Source organism: Oryctolagus cuniculus, chromosome 2 (genome assembly GCF_964237555.1).
Source record: "Oryctolagus cuniculus chromosome 2, mOryCun1.1, whole genome shotgun sequence".
NCBI lineage: Eukaryota > Metazoa > Chordata > Mammalia > Lagomorpha > Leporidae > Oryctolagus > Oryctolagus cuniculus.
The window spans coordinates 190,169,640-190,185,531 of NC_091433.1; the positions used below are offsets into that span (position 1 = coordinate 190,169,640).

A 15,892-nucleotide genomic window follows, 5' to 3' on the forward strand; every position below is an offset into this window, starting at 1 on the left:
CCAGAGTGTCTTGGCTTTCCATGCCTGAAATACTCTCATGGGCTTTTCAGCCGGATCCACATGCCTTAAGGGCTGATTCTGAGGCCAGAATGCTGTTTAGGACATCTACCATTCTATGAGTCTGCTGTGTATCTCACTTCCCATGTTGGATCATTCTCTCCCTTTTTGATTCTATCAGTTAGTATTTGCAGACACTAGTCTTGTTTATGTGATCCCTTTGGCTCTTAGTCCTATCATTATGATCAATTGTGAACAGAAATTGATCACTTGGACTAGTGAGATGGCATTGGTACATGCCACCTCGATGGGATTGAATTGGAATCCCCTGGTATGTTTCTAACTCTACCGTTTGGAGCAAGTCAGCTTGAGCATGTCCCTAATCGCACATCTCTTCCCTCTCTTATTCCCACTATTATATTTAATAGAGATCACTTTTCAATTAAGTTTCAACACTTAAGAAGAATTGTGTATTGATTACAGTATTCAACCAAAAGTATTAAGTAGAACAAACAAACAAAAAAATCTCCCGATCAGGGAGAACATATGAAGATGGAGGAATCTGGAAAACATCATGCTGAGTGAATTAAGCCAGTCCCAAAGGGACAAATATCATATGTTCTCCCTGATCAGCGACAACTAACTGAGCACCAAAGGGGAAACCTGTTGAAGTGAAATGGACACTATGAGAAACAGTGACTTGATTAGCTCTTGTCCTGACTGTTGATGTACAATGTAATACTTTATCCATTTTAGTATTTTTTTGTTCTGGTACTATTGGTTGAACTCTGTAATTAACGCACAATTATTCTTAGGTGTTTAAATTTTAACTGAAAAGTGATCCCTGTTAGGAATTTGGAAAACATTATGCTGAGTGTACTGAAAATATGTTAATCTGCTATATCAAAATTACCTAATCTGGAATGGAGGCTGCAACTGCGGTTGTCTTATATGTGGGTAGAGTCTGTGGTCATATATTCTCTTCCTCCAAGTTTCATCTGGTTTCTGTTCTGTAGAACCCAGAGAGATGAAATGAGTGGGGATATGAGAGGAAGTACTCTCCATGCATCATTTAGATTCTCATACATGAAATTTGCTTCACATCCCCTGGAATGTGGCACTATATCTTCTATGTCATTTTTAGCTTGTCAGGGGAAATTGTTTCAAAAGGTTCTTGGAAAAATGCACAGACATGGACCCACTGTTGGTTGGAAATCGTCCAGGGCTCTGTGTACTCCAACACTGGGGCTGTGATGGCTTTTGAGTTTGTTGCACCAATGTCAATTTGAGTTTTCTTTTGTGCTCAATATAAAGTTATCCAAGAAAATGCCTAGTGGTGCCTTTGGTGAAATACTGGGGAAGTCATTATAATAAATCCCAAGCAGTGCTCAGCCATTTTGCAGACTTCTTCATCCTTTCCCCTCCTTTTTTCCACATGGGTCCTTTGTATAAAAACTGGCTCATGTCCAGAAGCAGAGATTATAATTTTTTTGAATAGAGCCAACTACTTTCAGCCACTAGATCAGCCATTCTTAATTTTCTTAATGGTCCAAACTGAGTATTATCCTTACAGGATTTTCATCTATTTTGACCCTGGGATGCTGTGTACTGTTATCTAGTACTCTCTGTGGGGAAGGCCACCTTGCCTGCCACTACAGCCTTGGCACTTATTACAATAATTGCGTTAACCTGGATTTTGTTGATGAAGCGCCACCACCAGGCCTCAGTAGGTATTCTCTCGCCCGCATTGCTGTCAGTGAACTTTGCTGAGTAAGGTCCTCTGCTACTGTCAACAGAGAGAGCTGCTGGTGAACTACTTGGAGATGCTGGTGCCTCTCTCACCAGCACATGCCTCATTTCCTCGGGATTTTCTATAACATACGGTCACGTGGTCAGCTTTTGACACATTAGATACCCCTGCAGCATATCCGCTCCTCAGCCTTTTCACCTCTTTCTCCACTATCAGACGCAATTTTTGTGGCATTTAGAACTCCCTTACTCTGGGCATCATTGTTTCTGTGCTTCTAGGAGCTAGTTTTCATGACACTAAGAACAAAATTGCACCATCTCTCAGGGTTTTGGCAACATGTTAAGTTTGTTTCTTAAGAGAGTGCCCCCAAACCTACACCACTAGTAGATAACTTCCTTGGTCAGTCCTACGCCTGCTCCCCTAGCTCCTGCTGGTCTGTGTTAGTAGCTCATCCAGGTCCTCTGATACAATCCCTTTCCTCCTTCACTAAGGCCAGTGCATTTTTGGCTGGTTATGCTGCAGTTTACATAGTTATTGGGCTATTGACCAGGAGGCAAGGCAGGAACAGATCTTGAGTGAAGAAACTGCTATATGGGAGTGACCTCTAGGTAGGTTAAAACAAAGGGGAGAGCACTCTTGAACTCTCAGAGGTTTGGGGCTTATAGCCATTTCAAATTATCTATGTACATGTTTTCATGGCTTGTGTCAGAATCCATGTACTTTTCAGTTGGAGCCTCTACCTAGGCATAACAGACCTACATTAAGAGTTTGTTTTTCACAGCTTAGCTATCATTATGATTAAGTTGTGGGCTGCTACCCAGCTTTCTCTGTCCTGCTGCTGTAGGAGACAGGAATCATTTCCTGCAGTACTACAGAGGCAGGCTCTGGCTCTTACTCTTGGCTTCCTAATTACTCTAAGTTTATTTTTATTATTTTCTAAATCTGTGATAGAGTTTAACAATGGCCATACAGTCTTGCTGCCCTTATAGTCCCTCTTCCTCCCATGATTTTCAAATACCTGGTGAATTGCATCAGCTCATATATTCCTTTTTACTGGTCTAGAATTCCAGTTTACCTGCAGGAAAAGTTTTAGCAAGTGGAAGCTACTCAGTGTAGAACTACATGTGCTTTACCAACCACAAGTGACCGTATCTTAATGACCAGCTGGGTTGCGAGTAATCCAGACCCCAAATCCCACCCTAATTACATCAGGAACACTATTTGAGTTTCCCAGGATTTCAGGCTCTGAGATGAAGTGCAAAGTTCAGAGGGTTTGCTAAAGCACCCTTGTATCCAATCCCCATAGGAAGGAGGCATAAAATGCAGCACTGGACAAAGGGAAAAGTTGACTGACATGCAGGCACAGTATCAGCCAGTCCTATGGAGAACCGGGATCTAAAATGGTCAGAGTTTACCTTACAATGTGTTTAAATGGCTCAACTGGCTGGTCTGCATTTCCCTTGCCTTAATAAGTCATTTGATTTGTTTCACTCTGGAACAAGTATGACCTTGGTAAAGGTGACTCCATGCAACTGAATTGATCCATGAATGGATGGGTAGCTGCAGTTCATCTCCAAATATCTCTACCAGCAATTAGGAGTTTGGAGTGGGGAGTCCTCCTGCATAGGCTATGGAAGCCATTTCTCTAGGCCACCATGCTTTGACTCTGTCTAAGGAAGATGTAGGTAGGAAATTCAGATTCCTTCTGTCTTCTGCAGGCCCAGTCTTATCCCTGCCACTGAAACATTGAATCATCATCTCATTCTGAGTTGATAATCATTAAAGATCCCAATAAATCTGAGAATAATTATCAATGCATCATCAAAATCACTATCTTTAGGTATAAGTCAGGAATAGGGAAACTATTGACTCCTTAGAATATCAAAGAATGGCTTCATAATGATCCAGAAAATAAAAATCATCTATGCTGTGCTTGATACTATACCACGTGATAGCTTTTCCAACATGTATGCTGCAAACACAGTGGGGAAAAAAGACAAAAGGGCATTTGACATTAATATTGTTCAATGTATGCTATAATTAAATCATGTCCCAATGATTGGAAAGCTTGGAAAAGGGAGTTTGTAAGGGAAGCCTCACAGAGGAAAGAACCCCTGCACCTTGATGTCTCACACAGGGCATCATCCAGTGAATGTTTGCTGAATAAATAACGAGTGGGTGGTGAGAGTCAGCAGAAATTGTGGGTGGATGGGAGCATTCCAGGCAGGCCTCAGAGGCCTTTGATTGTTTCCCTGTATAGAAAGCAGTAGGCAGTCAGTATGCATATTTATGAGGTGAGGCTAGAGACATAGAATGATGTCATACTGCTGAACTCTCTAATAAGGAGACCTGACAATATTCTGTGAACACTGGGAGAGGGTCCAGGGTCCTGGGAATTTCTGAGCTCTTGAGGGGCTGATGCATTAGAGACTTAGAAAATGATTCCTTGTGGAAGTGAAGAGTGGATTTGTCAAGGCAAGAATTAGGTCAGGAAGACAGAGTAAAAGTCTATTGCAATAGATCAGAAAAGCAATGGTAAAGTCTAAAGCACAACCTTGCGGCTGAGTAGAGAGCAGTATTCATGGGGGGGTGCCTAGGTCACATTTCTGAAAGTACACTGTGAGCAGAGGGGTCCACCAACCCCTGGAGATTCTGCAGCTCACATCCCTCACCTTATCTGTCTTTCACAGTCACCCAGGGTGGTCAGTATTACGGTTCCCCAATTCATAGATGAGAAGGATGAGTTTAGGTACTGTAAATGACAAAGGTAGGATTTGAATTCAATCCCAACCATCTTCAAACCCAGCCTCTCCTGCAACATTATGGTTATGATCAAGAACATAGCACTGGTGCTGGTGTTGTGGCTCAGCAGGTTGAGTTACCACCCATGATGCTGGCATCCCATGGGAGCGCTGCTTTGAGTCCCAGCTGTTTCACTGCTGATGCAGCTCCCTGCTGGCATGCCTGGGAAGGCAGTGGAGGATGGCCCAAGTGCCCGGGATCCTGCTGTCCACATGGGAGATCCAGGTGAGTTCCAGACTCCTAGCTTTGACCTGGTCCAGCCCCAACTCTTGAGGCCATCTGGGGAGTAGACAAGCAAATGGAGCATCTCTCTTGTCTTTCAAATAAATAAATAAATCTTAAAAAAGAATATAGCACTCTGTGGCAGGCAGTGTGGCCCAGAGGGAAAACCACTACTTCTCGTGATCACATCTCATATCAGAGATAAGAGTTCCAGGCTCCTTGCTTTGGTCTGGAATGAACCAGTGGATGCAAGATCTCTCTTTCCCGCTCTCTCTCTCTCTCTCTCTCCCCTCTCTCTCTCACTCTCTCTCTCTGTTTCTCCCCCTCGTACTCTGTCCTTCCACTTTTCAAGGAATTGAAAATTAATAAACTTTAAAGAAGAGAAAGAATCAGTACTGCATTCAATGCAAATTATCCCTTCTGCACTATCCGGACAGCAGTAACTGCTTGTTTTATCTTTGCTCTGCAGAATACCACCAGATATTTAGGAAGGGAAGACAGGCACTGAAGTGTACAGCAACTTGTTGGGACTGAGCCATTGACTTGGGTTCCCAGAACTGCACAGGAGGCAGCCACAGGCGCAAGCCTAAGGAATAGGCAGGGTAGGCCAGCTCTTGAGCACTGTGGCAAGATGCACCCATTTGCTGACTTGTAAGTCTCAGTCCACATCAGCTGTTACTGGAAAGGACCTCGCTGATTCTGCTGCCCTCTTCATACCCAGAAGCGTCTTCCCCAGGTACTGTAAGGACCACCTGAGAGCAGATGCTACCTTCAGCTACCTGCCTGCTGCCTCTGTGTGCTGCGAAAGGGTCCTGGCAGGAGCAGGGTGGTGCAGCTGCTGCCCCGCCCCCTGCCATGGTGCCTTTATCATGGGCTGCTGGCCTAGTCACCACTGCGAAAGCATTCTCCATCATCGCCTGGTTACTGGGCCAGAGTTCCGCTAAAATTCTCCGAGGAGGACGTGGAGCTGCTGCCTTGCGTAAAATCACTTAGGATTTAAGCCTACCAGGACTTTGACTATTTTAGGGGATTACCAAAGCCTAGCTCACAGTGTGTGCCTTTTTGTAAGGCTATCAGTGTCTCATTCCCCAGCATCATAAAGTCTCCTGAAAGAACTGCTTGTCACCGGGTGTTGGCGACAAGAGAGTGAGGTCTACAGGAGGAAAACTCTGTCACGTTCAGCTTCTGAGAATAAGGCGCAGTGTGTGATTTAGTCAGGTAGCTCACAGCCCCACTGTCTCTTAGCTCCCCAAATTCTTTTATATCCCTCTGTGTCTTCTCATTGTGGGAGACAGAGTCTGGGTCTACACCAATACTGTACATAACTTGGGATGCACCATTTCAGAACAGAAACACTGTATGCACTTGGAGGGAATGAGGTGGGGTGTTCTCAAGCAACCAGCACAAGAACAGGAGCAGGGCAACTGGGCATGAGCAGGGAGTGCAGATTCCTGCCTGGCGCAGGTCCTCTCCTGGTTGCCGGCTCCTGCCGTCCTCACAGCAGGGAGCAGGCAAGTGTTAGCTGGTCTTCTTCCCTCCAAATCTGTTTTTTCATCCCAAGCGAGAGATAACAGTCTAAGCTTCTCAGGGTCATGATGAGAATTAGGGGATAATATAGTTAGCATGCCAATCACTTGTGAGAACTATTTGATGATTTGGGTTTCCCTTCTCTTCCCTATGTAACAATGTTATAGACTTTTTCAAGTGTTTTGATAGACATCATTCTTTTTAAAGTTTATTCATTTATTTTCATTTTATTTGAAAGAGAAAGAAAGAGAGAGAGAAAGATTTTCCATCAGCCGGTTCACTCCCCAAATGCCTGCAGTACGAGGGTTGGGCCAGCCTAAACCAGGAGACAAGAATTCAATCGGGTCTCCCATTTAGTTGGCAGGGACCCATGGACTTGAGCCCTCAACTGCTGTTCCCCAGGGTGCACATGAAGAGAATTGGAAGCCCAGTAGCCAGCACTCAATGTAGGATGAGTGTCCCAGGCAATGTAGGCACTGCCCTAAACACCCACCCACCCCATCTTTTTGATATTTCAAAAACCCGGCAGAGACATTAGGATCAGCTTATTTCTCTAAGCATAATGGCCTCCTCCAGTCACAACCATTTTATTGTGAAAGACAGTTTTCCCTTCTTTTCACAGCTGAGTAGTATTTCACCATGTCTGTATGTATATGCTGGGTGAGCAGATGAGGAAAACTGAGGCTTAGGGAGTTAGACAAAGCCCTGGAACTAATAAACAAACCAAGCTATCCAACCCACTGCCCGTCCAGGTATCAAGTCCTTGTGGGATAACAGCAGAGTTTCCCCCCTTTCAAAGAATTCAGAGACAGAAAGCATCCAAATGCTGGCTGATTTTGGATTGCTACTTTCCAAAGCCCTGCCCTCCAAAGCAATGAGAAAGGCCCCATCCCTTCTGCCACCGCTGCCTGTAGGCCCCAGCATTACCTCCTCAGGGCCTGACTGCTCTCCTTTGCTGGGAAGGCAACCCTTCAATGATTGATTTCATAAAATCTGAGCTCCTAGTAAATGATTTATAAACCCTCTTTCTATTCATTCCACTCATGTATTACTATTCTAAGAGAAGAAACCACATGTAGAATACCCTCAGCAAAAAGTAATTTTGAGGAAATTGACATTTAATCCTCCGGCCCTTATGGTGGTGCCAGAGGTTGGTACCGTGAGGGGTGGGAAAGGGAAGGGCAGGGGCTGCCTCCCCACAAACCTGTCAGTTCTCTCTTCCCTGGCTGAGGGGTGGGCAGCAAGGGGCTGCTCCAGCAAGCTTTGCCCAGGCCCAGGAGCTCACAGAGAACCTTCCGGCTCAGAGCTGAGCAACTGAGTCACAGCGGCCGATGTGCTGAGGTTTGAGCTGAGGACCAGGTTTTTGGAAAATCCCATCTGCAGTGCACCAGAGGTTGGAATCTAGAAGCTAAGGGGAGAGAGAACCCTCCCTTGAAATTAAGGAGTGAGCATGTCAGAAAGGTTAAGATACAATTTCTCCCTCTCTAAAATGTTATTTAGAGTTTTATTATTTTTCAACTTTATTTTCCGTAAAGGATGGAGTAAGAAAAGTGACTGGAACCCACTATGTGGGGGTGCAGAGAAAACTGTAGAGGATCTGATTCGGGTCAGTGCTTCCATGCATGGGCACAGCTCTGCAGGCCACTGCCTCCCCTGAGTCCCTCGCCTCGGCCACCAAGTCCTCCACAACCCGTCTTGCTCCTGATCTGGATGGTTACTGAATGGAAGACATGGGCCCCTTCATGTGAAAAGTAGAGAGAAAAGGGCCACATATAAGCGTTTGTCTCTTCTTTGGTCTCTGAAGTGCTCTCCGTGTTTTTTATTCATTATTTGATGCCATTCCCAGTAAAGGAACATTCAGCTTGTACAGCGCAAGTTTTACATATTAAGTGTAACAGCACTTAACTCTTATACAGCATCAGTAAACTGACAATTCCTATTTTGTAGGTCCTGCTATGCACATGCTCATCAGAACAGAGGAAACAGGCACAAAGCAGACTCTACTGACTTTTGGTTTGGGCTGTGTGTGTTTCTTTAATTTCTCTGCTTGATACATGCGCATTCTACCCACTCAGCACCTTTGACTTACTGAATGGAAGGAAGAACTGAAAGAAAGGGAACTGTAGACTACCCTGTCTTCCTCTTCCCTTCCATTTTATCACTTTCATCATTCAGAGTGAGCATCCCTAACCTGAAAATCCAAAATCTGTTCTCCAAAAGCTGAAACTTTTTGAGTCCCCACAGGACTACACAAAGGGAAAATTCAACATTGCGAAACTTTGTTACACATGCAAAATTATTTAAAGTATTGTATAAAGTTACCTGCAGGCCATGTGTATAATTTCATGTTGAGACCTGAGTCCCATCCCCAACATGCCTCATTAGGTATGTGAAAACATTACAAAACCCCAAACAATCTGAGATTCAAAACAAATCCATTGGAATTCTACACTAAAAAGGCATCTTGAACATGATACAGGAATGGAGTGGCAGAGAAAGGCAGGCACACTTACCGTGCATATCTGTTCAGAAGCATGTTCAGTTGCTGCATCTGACTTTCAAAGCATAAATTCAGCAATGATTTAAATCCAAGGTGGCAACAGCAAAGCGTTCTACTAAGCATGGAGTCCATTTAGTCATGGACTCTGGCACTGTGAAGCCAGCCTCGTTCCTGACCTCCATGGTTCATCAACACCTGCTTTCTCTTCAGGTAGGCTCTGCCCTTGCATCTCTGATCCGAGCTTAGATAGTATGCCTTTCTATATCTTTCTTGGCCATGTTTCGCAGTGACATGTGACTACATGTTGGCTACATTTCACCCAGCTTCTGTGGGTGGCCATCATGAGTTTTAGACAGTTTCACAGAGCTGTTACCTCATTGAGCATTTATGGCCAACAGAAACATCAGCCAGTTGTACAAGTGGAGTATAGACTCGATGTCTAAATAAAAATTTCTATCAATGAACTAAATATTGATATTCCACCAACATTTTAGATAGCTTTTTTTTCTTTTCCTTTCCAGCCACTAATGCAGCACTTTTCTATCTGCTGCCTACCGTGCCAGTTCTTACTGACTGCTGAGAATTCAAGTTCTTCGTGCTTCTCACCCTCAGGGGAACATGTTGATGGGCAGTGGGATGCAAAAACCTGGGCAGAAGAGGCAGGGACAAGCAGAAAGCTCAGTATTACATCATTAAGTAGTAAGTGAACTACTGAAGGACTGTGCCAATAGAATTGCTTCATCCAGAACAGCCAATGTCACATCAAAAGTAATGACCATTCTATTTCAAACTCCTTTGTGGACATAAAAACATGTTTTAAATGTTATTTATTTATTTATTGTAGTGGGTAAGAGAATGTAATCATTTAAATATGTGCTTGTTGTTACCCCTTAGCAAAGACCTTCAAACTCTTGTCAAAATACCCATTACACAACCAAGAGAACATTTTCCTTTCTGTCATCCCTTCATTGTGTTTGAACTTTGATCTATCATTTTCTTACATTATGCTTTTACAACTTTCAAGATGCCTTGTAAATAACCCAGAAACATTTGCAGAAGGCAGATCCGTTGTTCCTGTCAGTGTGGCATCAGGCAATCCCCTCGAGTAAATGTTCATTACTAGTTATTACTTTGATGACATCACCAGTAATTTCCTCATTCACTTTCTAACATGTTGTAATTTTGCTTTTAAAACGCTGCACATTATACAGAGTTATTGGCAAGGGCTTTGAACTCCTGCATCTCAAGCCGTCTTAGAATTTAACTCTTTACAGCACTGAACATTTATTGCCCTACTGCAGCTGCAGGATGGGCTGTGGCCTCTGAGGACCCCACGTGTATGCATATGGCACCCATTAGTTGCACAGTTTCCAAGGACGGAAGTTTTCCCATCAGGAAATGAAGAACTGTGAGACAGTCACAGGGTATTGAGATGAACACACAATTTTGAGTCAAAAGGTTCATATCAAGCTGGGAGCCTTGGCCATATTAAAGTCTTGGGGTCTCAGGCCCAAGTCCTTGGGCCCTGCACCTGCATGGGAGACCAGGAGAGGCACCTGGCTCCTGGCTTTGGATCAGTGTGATAGCGGCGGCCATTGGAGGGTGAACCAACTGCAAAAACGAAGACCTTTCTCTCTCTCTCTCTCTCTCACTGTCCACTCTGCCTGTCAAAAAAAAAAATTAAAAAAAAAAGTCTTGGGGGGGGGTCTCAATTTACACGTTTCCCTATGCCTATGGAATCATCCAGGAGCATATGTGTAAAGGTGATTTATATAGCTTTTACCAATGGAACATATTTGAGAACCCAGAAATTAATCCATGCATCTACAACCAACTAATATTTGACAAATGAACTAAAATCAATCCCTGAAGAAAGGGTAGTCTTTTCAACAAATGATGTTGGGAAAATTGGATCACTGCATGCAAGAGAATGTAGCAAGACCCCTTCTGTATACCATACATAAAACTCCACTCACAATGAATCAGGGATCTAAATCTAAGACCCGAAACCATCAAGTTACTAGAGAAAACACAGGACATGCTGCAAGACGTTGGCATGGGTAAGGACTTCTTGGATAAAACACCAGCAGTACAGTCAATAAAGGAAAAAATAGACAAATGGGATTTTATCAAGCTAAGAATCTTGTACAGCAAAGGAAGCACTCCACAAAGTCAAAAGGCAACCAATAGAATGGCAGAAAATATTTGCAAACTGTACATCTAATAAAGGGTAAATAAATAGAATATATAAGGAGCTCAATAACCTCAAGAACCTCAACAACAACAACAAAACAAACAATCCAGTTAAGAATCGCAGGCATTTCTCAAAAAATGAAATACAAATGGCCAGTAGACACATAAAAGGATGCTCCGGATCACTAGCCATCAGGGAAAAACAAATAAAAACCACAATGGAGTTTCACATCACCTCTGTTAGAATGGCTGTCACCCAAAAATCAAAACACACTGGCAAGGATATGAGGGAAAAGGTACTCTAATACACTGTGGTGGGACTGTAAACTACAACAGACCATTATGGCAGACAGTATGGAGATTCCTCAGAAATCTGAAAATAGATCTACCATATGGCCTGCCATTCCACTCCTGGGAATTTACCCAAAGGAAATGATGTAAGTGTATCAGAGAGGTATCTGTACCACCACGTTTATAGTAGCTAACTCACAATAGCTAAGATATGGACTCAACCCAAATCTAGTCAACTGATGACTAGATACAGAAAATGCAGTTTATATACATAATGGACTACTACTCAGCCATTAAAAAAATGAAATCCTATCTTTCACAATAAGATAGATGCAACTGGAGACCATTATAATTATTGAAATAAGCCAGTCCCTCAAAAGTAAATATCGTATATTTTCTCTGATTTTTGGTAACTAATATACACAGTATAAAACAATGCAATGTATATGGGCAAACCCGACATTTTGAGGTTTTATTACTGTTTATAGCCCATGTCTATCCTCCTGAGGAACTGTGATTTTTCTACTTACTTGTTGAATTCTTTATTCATTGGAGGGTTAAGTTTATGATTATAAAGTAAATTGAAAATAGGTCACTACAAAAATTAAAAGAAAATAAGAATTTCAGGAAGAGGGAAGTTGGGAGCAAGGGCAGTAAAGTGGGAAAATCACCATTATGTGATTTTTAACATGTGTTAACATGGAATCATGTTAATAATCACATAAATTAGTATAGGAAGTATTAGCAAGACCCAGGAATATCCAACTTGCTCCATTATAGTCATTACGTTCCCCTTTCCTACATAACCTCTATTCTTATTTCAGTTCACATAGATTTGCCTCATTTCTGGAAATCAATGTAAATTAAGCCTTACTCTATGCATCCAGTTGTGTCAGTATTTTTCATTTAACTTGGTAGTTTCATCCCTGACATCTCTAGCATCCTGCTGTGTAATTTTATAACAATTAGTCCATGTACCATACAAGCATAGCTGTGTCATTTCCATTTTGAAGCTCTTATGAAAAATGTTTCTGTTTTCTACTGCTTATCTTTTGCTATATATGAGTCTCTATGGCTGCTTCTTTTGCACTCATTCAAAAGATATGAATATGCTTTCTTTCAGCAGATAGTATAAGGTTTTAGTAGACATTACAAGATTTTATGAATTAATAATGCAAACTCACTTTTCTATACCAGTGATGCAGGTTACTCCACATCTTCACCACTCATTGTTGGTAGGATCTTTGTTGGTTTGTTTTTCTTTTATTTGCTATTTTCCTTTCTTAAGTTAATGGTGTCCTTTCAATTAGTGATGTCTAATTGTAGATTTAAAGAGTAAATTTGAACACTTGAGATATTGATCAGATTGTCATGTGTATATTTGTCAATTTAAATATCCTTCTCTGTGACATGCTTCTTCCAGATTTTTGATGACTTTTTTCCAATTGTGTCTTCTGTATGATTTGAGAGAGGAGGAATAAACATAATTTTTATACTTCTCACTAAGAACATCTAAAATCAATTTCCCTAGAAGGAAGTACAATAAAAAATAAAATCAGAATTCAAAGACATAGCAGAAAAAGTTAAAAAGATAAAATATCAAAATTATTTTTTGTGATTAACAAATTTTAAACAAGGTTGTTAAAGACAAATAAATAAAGCAAGCACAAATCCCTAATATCAGAGGGATAGATATTCCATGATCCTATAATCCTTTTAATATAATTCAAATCCTAAAGTCAATAAAAGTATTGCAAGAGAATAAATAAAATATTTGTATTAGTAAACCTACCTGAGCCAGTGCCGCAGCTCAATAGTCTAATCCTCCACCTGCGGCGCCGGCACATAGGGTTCTAGTCCCGGTCGGGGCGCCGGATTCTGTCCCGGTTGCCCCTCTTCCAGGCCAGCTGTCTGCTGTAGCCCAGGAGGGCAGTGGAGGATGGCCCAAGTCCTTGGCCCTGCACCCGCAGGGGAGACCAGGAGAAGCACCTGGCTTCTGGCTTTGGATCAGCGCAGTGCGCCGGCCCCACTGCTCTGGCCACACTGCACCAGCTGCACTGCGCCAGCTGCAGTGTCCATTGGAGGGTGAACCAACGGTAAAGGAAGACCTTTCTCTCTGTCTCTCTCTTTCACTGTCCACTCTGCCTGTCAAATAAAATAAAATAAAATAAAAAACCTGCCTGTATTAATGTAGTGCTATCTTTTCATTTAAACTGGGTAATAATGTTACTTCAAATGAGATAATTATATATGTTAATTATTTGCCATCATCTTTGTAATGATGAGCAAGTAAGCTACTCCTAGTGTTTTCTATAATGAGCTATAATGATGGTATCTATCCATGCGTCCTGTGTGCAAGAGCATCTTAGGGTACTCCTTTGGAGGGAGAATGTCTGGGTCAGACTGATTGTTCAACATAGCCTCTAACTACTGGTTGTCTAACGTGGTTGACCAAGTCATTCTCATCTGAGCGATGTATAAGGGGGTACCTTTCTACATTCCTCACCATTGTTTGGTGTTAGTGCACTATCTTTAAAATCTGATGGTTGGATATGTGTTATGTTGAATCTGCATTTTGCTATCCATCAATAAGACTAAATGATACTTTGTATTATTAGCAAATTCATGTTTCATTTTCTGAAAATTATTTTTCTGTTGCATCATCAGCTTATTAGTAATGCTTTTTGTACATATATTGAATACACGATTGATATCCAATGCCATCAGTCATATATATTGGTTATAATAGTAGAAAATGTCTTCTGTCATTCATAGCCCTTTTAAAAACTTTATTGCTTTATTATTTTTGTCTCACAAACTTTTCCATTTCTAGGTAGCTATTTTTGTCAATATTTGTCACTATGAGTTATATTCATTATGTTTTAAGAAATTTTTCATTGTCATGCCCAAGGTCATAATATTAATTTACCATCTGCTTTGTAGATGATTTAAAAGTTGGTGGTTTTAAGTTTAAATCATCTGAGGTAAATTTATTTCATATGGTTTGGGACAGAGATATCGCTTTCCCCTACACATTATATAAAGAGCAGATTTTTTGCAGTAGCAAGTATCAGATAATGTTTCTTGCCTGATTTAAATGTCACTTCTCATATGACAAATTTCCATATAGGTTGTAAACCTGACTCTGGAGTCTATGCATTGTAACTTTGTAACTTGATTCTACTTTTTATTATTGAACTAACATCACACACACTGTTTTAATTATTACATTAGATCTTGACTTCTTTTCTCTGGGTAAATTCTTCTACTTTGCTTCAAATACAAGTGGGTATTTATTCTACTGTATGACTTTTTGAATCAGTTTCACAATTTCTTCAGTTTCCGTTTAAAGATATCGATTATTTCTTTTTAAAAGCAGAGCTACAGAGACAGAGAGACAGACAAAGAGAGGGAAAGGTTGATCTCTCATCCATTGGTTCACAGCCCAAATAGCCACAATGACTAGAGATGGGCCAGGCCAAAGCAAGGAGCCAGGAACTCCATCGGGGTCTCCCACATGAGTGGCAGGACCCAAGCACTTGGGCCATCTTCTGCTGCCTTCCCAGGCATATTGGCAGGGAGCTGGATTGGAAGTGGAACAGCAAGGATTCTAACTAGCACACATACAGGATGCTGGCATCACTGGCAGCAGCTTAACCTGCTGTGTCGCAGTGCCAGCCCTTAAACTTTTTAAATAATACCTTTACTGAGATAATTTACATATTATAAAACTCACCCTTTTAACTTATAGCATTCTATGTTCTTACACTGTTTTACAGAATTGTGCATTTTTATTTTATTGTGTATTATTTAATTTTAAAGTATTTTCAGCACTCACAAAAGAAATCCTCTGCCCAGGACACGACCCTGCCTACGGGGCCTGGGCACCCGCTTCCCCTGCAGGGACCGGCCTCCTAGGAGCTGGCGCCGGTGCAGCCGCCACCTGCAGCACTGGCATCCCAGCGGACGCCAGCCAGCCAGCCACGGAGGGCAAGCCCATGGCGGTGTCCAAACAGAAGACGGACGTGGTGTGGGGGTCCCCACGCAGGTGGTCTGCACAGCCTTCGCCAGCCACATCCTGGTGGTCGTGACCCAGTTCGGGAAGATGGGCACGCTGGTCAGCCTGGAGCCCGGCAGCGTGGCCGGCACCGCAGCAGGCCCGTGATACCACGAGGGTCCTCCTCGGGCAGGACGAGCCTCTCCTCCACGTCTTCGCGAAGAACCTGGTGGCGCTCGTGTCTCGGGAGGCCGGGAACAGGGCCGTGCTGCTCGCCGTGGCCGCGAAAGACAAGAGCTTGGCGGGGCTGCGCGCCTTGAAGGCGCTGACCCGGCTCTGCCAGGGGTGGTGACCGGCTGCACTGCGGTGGCTTGGACGCTGAAGCGGGGCGGAGGGCAGGCCCTTGCCCTGGCTGCGGACCCCGGCCCGGGCGCAGGGCCGGCCTGGCGCTGGTAGGTGCCCAGGCGCGAGGGCTGGCGCCGGAACAGGAGCCCTCGCCGTGCCCGACCGCTCGCAGGAAAAAAAAAGAAAGAAATCCTGTACCCATTAGCAGTAACTCTCCACTCCACCTGTCCCCAGTTCCTAATAGCCACCTTCTAAATTCCATGCATAT

General features: G+C 42.9%; 1 pseudogene; it reads left to right on the forward strand.

Moving 5' to 3' along the window:
• The window catches only part of LOC127489925 (proteasome assembly chaperone 3 pseudogene), a 31,562-nt pseudogene extending 15,931 nt beyond the window's left edge, over positions 1-15,631 (forward strand).
• The last annotated feature ends 261 nt before the right edge of the window (positions 15,632-15,892 follow it).